The sequence below is a fragment of the Mirounga leonina genome, unplaced genomic scaffold (genome assembly GCF_011800145.1).
Source record: "Mirounga leonina isolate KUSES-001 unplaced genomic scaffold, KU_Mleo_1.0 Mir_200, whole genome shotgun sequence".
Classification (NCBI taxonomy): domain Eukaryota; kingdom Metazoa; phylum Chordata; class Mammalia; order Carnivora; family Phocidae; genus Mirounga; species Mirounga leonina.
This window is the reverse complement of record NW_023270503.1, coordinates 5014695-5023548: the sequence shown is the minus strand read 5'-3', so window position 1 is coordinate 5023548 and position 8854 is coordinate 5014695.

The following is an 8854-nucleotide window of genomic DNA, read 5'->3' as shown; positions in this document are numbered from 1 at the left end:
TCTTAGCTATACTGAGCCAGGGAGCCAGGGAGCTGTCCTGCAGGATTCCTGAGGACTTTGAGGCTTGGTTTGCTTGCTATGCAAAGCAGGGCCATAGTGTCTCCTGGCCCCTGGCCATCACCTGTGGCACCCAATGTCTCCAAGGGGCCTAAAACCTTACCTTTTCCTCCCAGCTGGGCATGGGTGCCAAGTCCCCCAGCTGCCTTTCAGGAGCGGTCAGCAGGGACTGCAGGCTTGGTGGAAAGGGTACTAAGCTGGGGAATCCAGTTGAAAGATCTGGATTCAAGTCCTAACTTGGCTACTTACTAGCCATGAGGTCTTGGGCCAATCATTTCCCTTTTCTGAGGCCTGAGTTTGCCCCTCTGTTCAATGATAATAATACCAACCTCAAGCAGCATGGTGGAAATTAAATGGGACATTGAATGTGAAAATCCTAGCTAGATCTTGGTCCACATGATGGGGTTTTGGAATATAGGTGAGGTGGGATGGGGTCTGGAGCCAATGGCCAGGAAAGAATTCTTGAGAAGTCTTTGGTGCCAAAATGTGGTTTTATTGAAGCACGGGGACAGGACCCATGGGCAGAAAGAGCTGCTGCCCCAGGGGTGTGAGGGGTGACGGGATTCTATACTTGGGAGCTGGGGGAGGTAAGGAAAAGAGGGGTTTCAAAAGGATTTTCATATGTTAAAGACCCACAGGATACCGGAGGCCTTTCCATTGTCAAGTTAAGGTTGTTTTTCCCTCTAGCAAGGCATTAACATTAAGATAGTTGGGAGCTTCCTGGAGGAATATCACATGTGTCCCACCCAGGGGTTGGGGGGGGTAGGGGTTAGATTGCAGGGTGTCAGCTTGTGCTTTGTTCTCAGCCAGCCTTCCGCTACCTCATCACATGTGGAATGCGAAGGGTGTCAAGGTTGGGGACAGACACAGAGGGAGGCCCCTCTCCCCTAGACACCTGTATGCTTTGCAAATTCAGTGGTAAGGGGCTCTGTTTTGACATCTTGATGAGGGAAAGAGGTCAGTATGTTGGGGGGGAGGTGGGGTTCTGTGTGCTTGATAAGGGAATCCAGTGGGTCCCTCTGACAGCCCTGTGTCGGCCGTCCACCCACCATCACTCTCTCTGACCTCTGTTCTGAGAAGAGCGCTGGGCTACACACTGAACAACTAACCAAAGGTGGCAAAATCGGATCCCTGCTCTGCTCCCCAGGCTGTCACCATCCAGTGAGACATGCCAGGGACAAATGGTACCACCTAAAGAACAGTTCATGCGGGAAACCAGAGCAACTGATAGATCCCCAAAGGAGTTCTGGGGACAGTGGTCAAGATGAGCCATGACACCAGGCAAGGGTGACAGGTGTGACCTGGTCTTATGGGATGGGGAGAGTTTTCGTGGAGTGGAAATGGAGGGGGGTAAGTTATGCTAGAAGTTAAGGCTCTATTCTGCCCTGTGGAGGGGTGGGGGCGTGGGGTGCCCTGAGGATGTTCAGCCTGGAAGCATACCCCTCCCCACCATCAGCAAGGCCATCCCCACCATCCTGGGGGGCAGGGGGGGTTGGTTTGAGAGCCCAGCAGGAAGCAGAGGCTTAAGAGGAAAGGGAGGAGGAAGGCAACCTTGGCCTCAGGACCTCCTGTGTGCCACACCCTCTTATAGAAACCCTACACTGACCCTTCCAGGCAGGTTGTTCTTGTGCCCATTTCACAGATGAGGCAACTGAGACGCACAAGGACCAAGCGCTGGTTGTGCAGCTGGTGAGGGGCGCCGCTGGGATTGGAAGCTGAGTCCAGAACCACAGCCCCTCCTCCCTACCCTTGGGAGCTGCTTTTTTTTTTTTTTTAAGATTTTATTTATTTATTTGACAGAGAGAGACAGCGAGAGAGGGAACACAAGAAGGGGGAGTGGGAGAGGGAGAAGCAGGCTTTCCACTGAGCAGGGAGCCCGATGCGGGGCTTGATCCCAGGACCCCGGGATCATGACCTGAGCAGAAGGCAGATGCTTAATGACTGAGCCACCCAGGCGCCCCGGGAGCTGCTTTTTAGGCTTTGGAAAGCTGAAGATTCTTTCGCAAGAGGGGAAGATGGTTTCTCCCTGGGAGGACCAATCAGGCCTCTCTCCTCTTCTGGGCAGTCTTCCAGTTGCTCTCCGAGTCAGAGAGTTCTATGATCCAAACAAACACAGTCACCACCTTTATTGCCACTCCCCACCCAGAACAATCTGATTAAATACTGCTGTCACCAGTGAAAGATCTTTTATAAAAGTCTTTGCTTTCTTCAAACACAGCCTCCTTGCCAGCCAGAACACACTCCCTGCCTCCCAGCCTTCAAGGTCAGGACCGAAGGGAAACTTTGTCACTGTCACATTTGGGAGAGGCTTGGTCAGGCAGAGTCCTGTTACATTTGTCAACAAGTAATGATCTCTTGAGCAAATAAACTGAAGTTGAACCCTAAGAGAGCATTGATCCTGAGACTCAAGGGGCCCTGGGGAAGGGTTGTGTTCCCCAGTACTAGCCACCAAGAAATTATAGTTGGCCGCCTTTAAGGAGTCCCCACCCCGGTCGGCCTATTTGCACACAGTCCTAGTTCTTCCCACAACCGCAAGGTAGATTCATTCTTCCAGTTACATTTTCAGTTTCTTTGCTGCTTTATACAGCAGAACTGAAGCTCAGAGAGGCTGTTCTGTCCAAAGTCATGTAGGCACTAAGGATACAAAGGCAGGATTCAAACCTAGGTCTGTTTGATTCCAAAACTCTGCCATGCTCCTCTGTGTCTGAGGAATGAATGAATGAATGATTGACTACTGGATGGATAATGAATGGATGGGATCAGGTTCAGAGACCCAAAGATTGGAAGCCAGCATTAATCTCACCATCTCTTCCCGGTTCTGTGGCCTCTGCACATTATCGAGATAGATAAAATCAGGTTAAAATAAATGTAAAAAGAAAGTTTAAATGAGAAAACAGACCTCAAGAGAGCTGGGTATATGCATCTAAGGATGCAATCAGCAGAGTGAAAAGGCAACCTGTGGAATATAAGAAAAATATTTGTACATCATATATCTGACAAGGGGTTAATATCCAGAATAAATAAAGGACTCCTACAACTCAGCAGCAACAAAAACAACAACAAAAAACAAATAACTTCTTTTAAAAATGGGGAAAGGGTCAATAGACATTTCTCCAAAATATACAAATGGCCAACAAGCATATGAAAGGAAGCTCAACATCACTTATCTTTAGGGAAAGGCAAATTAAAACCACAACGAGATATCACCTCATACCCATTAGGATGGCTGCACTGAAACAGACAAGCAAAAAAACACAAAAACACAAAAACAGAAAATAACAAGTGTTGGCAAGGATGTGGGGAAATTGGAACCCTCATGCACTGTTGGTGGGAATGTAAAATGGTGCAGCCGTTATGGAAAACAGTATAGAATTTCCTCAAAAAACTAAAAACCGAATTAACACATGATCTAGCAATCCCATCTCTGGGTATATAGCCAAAAGAATTGAAATCGAGTTCAAAGTGATATGTTTGTAGCAGCATTATTCACAATAGCCAAAAGGTGGAAACAACTCAAGTGTCCATGGATGAAGAGATAAATAAAATGTGGTATATTTATACAATGGAATACTAGCCTTAAAGAGGAAGGGAACTCTGACATGTGCTATAACATGGATGAACCTTGAGGACATTCTGCTAAGTGAAATGAGGCAGTCACAAAAAGACAAACACTCTTGATCTTGGGTGTTCAAGAGTGTTTGTGGTAGAACACTGGTTGCCAGGGCTTGGGGGGAGAGGGGTGGGAGTTATTGCTTAATGGGTATAGAGTTTCAGTTTTGCAAGATGAAAAAGTTCTGGAGACTGGTTGCAAAACTATATGATTATACTTAACAGTACTGACCTGTACACATAAAAATGACCAAGATGGTAAATTTTACCTTATGTATATTATATCACAATTTTTAAAAAGAACTAGGTGTAGAAACTTGGAAGACAGGGGGACAGGCTTGTTGCTCAGTAATGCAGGGAGGTGGTTCTTGGGCTGAGTGTATCTAAATGAGCCTCAGGTCCCTATTAGCATCAGAACATTCTGTAGATTCTTGCCTAGGCTCAGCTTCCAGAGTAGGTGGGCAGGGCCAACCTGAAAGTGTTATTCCTTATTTCTTCTTCACAATCTTGATGGTGGTAAAAACCCATTGACTTCTTTGCCTTCTTATCTGACCAATGGCCCCCATCGTGCTATTGAAAGATCCAGAGACCAGCTCCAGAACATGATGGAAAGAGGGCTTCACTGTCTGGCATGAACCTTATAAATTATCACATGGGCACCCTATCTACCCACCCACCCACCCATCCATCCTTTCAACATGTATTTGTTGGGTATTCGCTAAAGAGGCTGAAGAGGGATATAGGGACAATCATACAGGACAGACTTACCCTCCTGGAACTTAGAGTCTGGTGGATGAGAATGAAATGCAGCGTCCCATTTGCTTGTGCTGTGATAGGGGGCCTGTTCCAGTTGGTAATGAACGTTCGCAAAGGAAGTTCAGTCTTAGACTGAGACATGAAGAGTGAACAGGATTTAACCAGCAATGCGGGAGGGAGGGAGGCAGGGAGAGTACGCCTAAGAGAAGCAAGAGCGTAGGCCCTCCTGGAGATCTTAGTAAATACAGGGCCAGGTGAGACTCTGGAGAGTGGAGTCATGGCAGGAGTGGTGAGAGCTGAGGCAAAGAGGAAAACAAATGAGGCAGGGCAACTACAGGGACTGCTTGAGAAACTGCTTTTTTGACTCCTTTTCCTGTTTTGAGTCTTCCCAGGCCCTACACTCCCCACCTTACGCATGCCTTAGAGCACAGATAATGCATGTCAAGGAGTTAGTGATTTCTTTGGAGTCTTCCAGCACAATGGATAACATCTAAGGAATGACCGGACAGGGTCGTCGGTCATGACCATTTTCCAAGACCACTGACTCATCAAGACCCCTGGCCCCAGGGCATAGGTGACTTCTGGAGGACACCTAAAGGCTCATCTTTGTTCCTGGATTACTGAGAAGACACCCGCGCTGGACCACGTTCCTTAAAAAAAAACCACAGGCCCCAAGCAAAGACAAGATTTACTCTCCTTCCTCCTAGCGTCTCCCTGACACTCTGTCTGTATCTACACTTTCTCTATATCTTTAATAAACTGTCTTGCTTCCTCTTGGCTCACGTGTGATTTTTTTTTTTTTTTTTAAGATTTTATTTATTTGACAGAGAGAGACACAGCGAGAGAGGGAACACAAGCAGGGGGAGTGGGAGAGGGAGAAGCAGGCTTCTCGCAGAGCTGGGAGCCTGATGGTGGGGCTCGATCCCAGGACCCTGGGATCATGACCTGAGCCGAAGGCAGACGCTTAACAACTGAGCCACCCAGGTGCCCCTCACGTTTGATTTCTATCCTGCGTGAAGCCAAAGAACTTCTTGGCTGGTTCCGAGGACTCCCTCTGCATCTTCAGCCCCGGCCAGCCTGCATCACAAGGATGGGATCTCACAGGGTCATGTAAGTACCTTCTGAGCAGCCGGCAAGGTGCTGTGGGGGCGGGGTGGGGATAGGAGCAGGGAAAAGATCAAATGAACATGCCCCGTCGGAAAGACACTGGAAGACAAGGGCCTCTGGAGTCAGATTCTGGGTCTGGGATTCTCAGAGCTCTGAGCAAGGTGCCGGCCCCCCACGCAACGTAGGATCTCCATCTCTCCCTCCTGCCTCAGGACAGGTTGGCCACCCAGGAGGGGACCTTCCAAGGCTGGGACACATATCACCTTTCACCAGGGGGCCCTCAAAAAAGCTGCAGTGTGCCTTCCTACCTTGCTCCTCTCTGTCCATGAGAACACTCACGCCCTATGCTTCAGCCAAGGATCTGCAGGCCACCCCACACCCTGTCTTCTCCCCTTTAGGCCAGGCAGCTCCAGCTCTTACAACTCATCTCTGGTGTCTCCTACCACGTCCAGCCTTTCCCACCTCTCTGGGACCACTTGGACCGTGCCCCTGTGGGCTCCAACCCCTACCTGCTCAACCCCAGTTGCTTTTGTCTGAATGCCCACCCCTGCGTCCTGGTCCGAACTTCCTAAAAGCCACCTTTGGGCCCCAGCCCCAGCCTTGGCTCTCTCTCCAGCGTATCTGCCTCTTGATTCTGAGGATAGGCTGGTTCTTGTAAGTCAGGGACCACCTTCTGTCCAGCTAGGACCTTCTCAGCTGTTCCCAGGCGGCCCTCTCCAAGAGGGTCAATGGTCCAAGTGCAAGGTCAGGACTCCTCCCTGAGATCATGCAGAGGCCTGTCACAGGAAGGGCCCCACAAAGACTGAAGAAAGACAGTCACAGCATCCTGCCACGGGTTGTTTACATGCACTAGGAGCCAAAAAACAAAAAACAAAAACACCAGTTATTTGCAGCAATCATTAAAGGAAATGGAGGGGGGTAAAATGAGCAAGGCTTGGGGGAGTGGGGCCCTGGCTGTGACCACCAGGTGGGGGGAAAGTCCTCCTAATGTAAGTGTTGAGTGGAGACTCCCCAGTGGTCTCAGGACTGCCTTGAAGACGAACTGATCACTGATGGGGCCTGGCTCCTGGCGATGCAGCCCCGGCAAGCTGCCACGAGGCCTCAAAAGAGACTCAGCAAGGGTCCCAAGGGGAAATGACTTTGAAGGCGGTTGCAGATGTGAAGCCTGGGGTGGGGGGTGGGGTCTCAGTGAAAGTGACTCTCTAACTTTTGTCCAGTGTCATCACGGGGGCTCAGGACACGGAGGGCTGGGCAGAGCGCACACACGGTCTCGGATATGAATCTGGAAGCTTCCTCAGTTTCTCGCGGGCTGTGTAACCCTGGGTGAGGGACTTCCCTGCTCTGAGCCCACATCAGCTTGGTATGGAGAGCTGGGTAAACTGGGATGCAGACGAACACATACTGGACGTCTCCTCTCTGCAGGAGGCCCAGCCCTGCTCCCCTCGGGGCTCCTCTAGGGAAGAAGCCTAGGGGCTCACTCAGAGAAGAAGCCACCTCTGAGTTGAGACAGAATTCAGGTATTGTCTTGGGTATCTGAAACCCTTTGTCCTGTGCTTCCTGACTACTCCTCACCTTGCCCTAAGCAGGCGGCAGGCTGGCTGAGTGGGAGGGGAGAAGCCACCCCGGACAGGGGTGTAGGGCGGCCTGTCTGTCCTATCTTATGGTAGCTTCCCACCAGCCTGGCCCCAACAGCCTGTGACCTGATTGCCTCCATAGCTCTCTGCTCTCCTTGCAGAGGGCACCAGGGGTCTCTCTCCCGCAGACCTCACTGGCTCCAGGAGGATCTCATTGGCATACCAGCCCAGGCCAGGCCATTAAACCCCCTGGAAGTGTGGCTATTGGCTCTCAGTCCTGCCCCCCACAAACCCATACTCCAGCCACAGAGAACCTTCTGTTCTCTAAACTCCGCCATGGTTCCGCATCTTTGCCCAGGCTGTCTTTACATCCTGAAATATTCTCCCTGACACCCTGCCTTCTTATCCAGGCACACACGGATCATTAACAGAATCATGGAAATATGGATCGAATTTCTCCTGTGTGCAGTATGGGGTGGGGGAAGGGTGAGGGCACCAGGAGACAGAGGCTCTGGGTGGACAGACTCCAGCAATTCCTTGCAACCCACAACCCGCCCCCTCCAACACAAACACCTCTACGCACACACCACCCTCTAGGCCTTAGCTCCTTCTTCTCTCTGGCAGCTATCTACCCTTCAGCACCTGGCGACCAAATTACACAGACTCCGCTTCCAAGTTTTAGCTCACATGCCCCACACTCCTCATTCTCTCCTTTCACCTGGTGCCCCCTGGATGGGTTTAGACCTCCCCAGCACACTCAGAAAGCATGTTCGAATTCTGGCTGGCTCTGTGTCCTGGGCCCTCAGTTGTCCCACCTGTAAAATAGAATAGTTACACCTAATTCGTAGTGTGTTTCTACAGAGTAAATGAAATAGTACGCCAACTAGCTTGTACTAAATGCTAAACAAATGTTCACTATCACCAGCATCATCTTAATTTCTGCATCCTTGGCACTGAACACAGGGCTGAATTACAATTGGTGCTAAATACTTGTCTGGTGAATGGGATGGGTGAATGGATGGATAGACGATGTACAAATGGAGAGATCAAGATCTCTCTGGTCTTCTATGGCAGTTTGGGGTAAGGGTGGGGGACCAGGAAGAACTTTAAAAAGCTAACCTTTTGGGGTGCCTGGGTGGCTCAGTTGTTAAGCATCTGCCTTCAGCTCAGGTCATGATCCCAGGGTCCTGTTTCTCCTTCTCCCTCTGCCTCTCTCCCTGCTCATGCTCTCTCTCTGTATCTCTGTGTCTCAAATGAATAAATAAAATCTTTAAAAAAAAAAAAAAGCTAAAAAGCTAACCTTTTATGATCAACATACCATAGCTTGTCTCATCTATGCCTCAAAATAGGAAGATGTTCCAGCAGAACAAGGAAGTGGTTATTCAGAGAGGTTAAGTCAGTGGCTCAACGCCACACAGTGAATAGGAGATAGTCAGAACAGGTAACTTTGACAGTTTCCTTGATACCTGGAAGGAGGAGAAGGAGGGCTTACTTCAGACTGGCGGGACTCAATCTTAGACTGGAAACTCCTGGAGGGCAGGGCATCTGGAGGCAGGGCTGCCTTGCTGGGCCCAGTAGGAACCGCTGTGAGGATAACCCGCTTTGGGGGAATAAAAGGAGAGAGGGGAGGCTGAGCTGGGGGGCAGGGGTCTTGCCCCACAGAGGCTGGCTCTGGGGCTTCCCGGACACCCTTCCTTCTCCAGTTCCTCCAGACGCAGCCCTTAGCAGCCTCCGCACAGGAGTTAACTGGG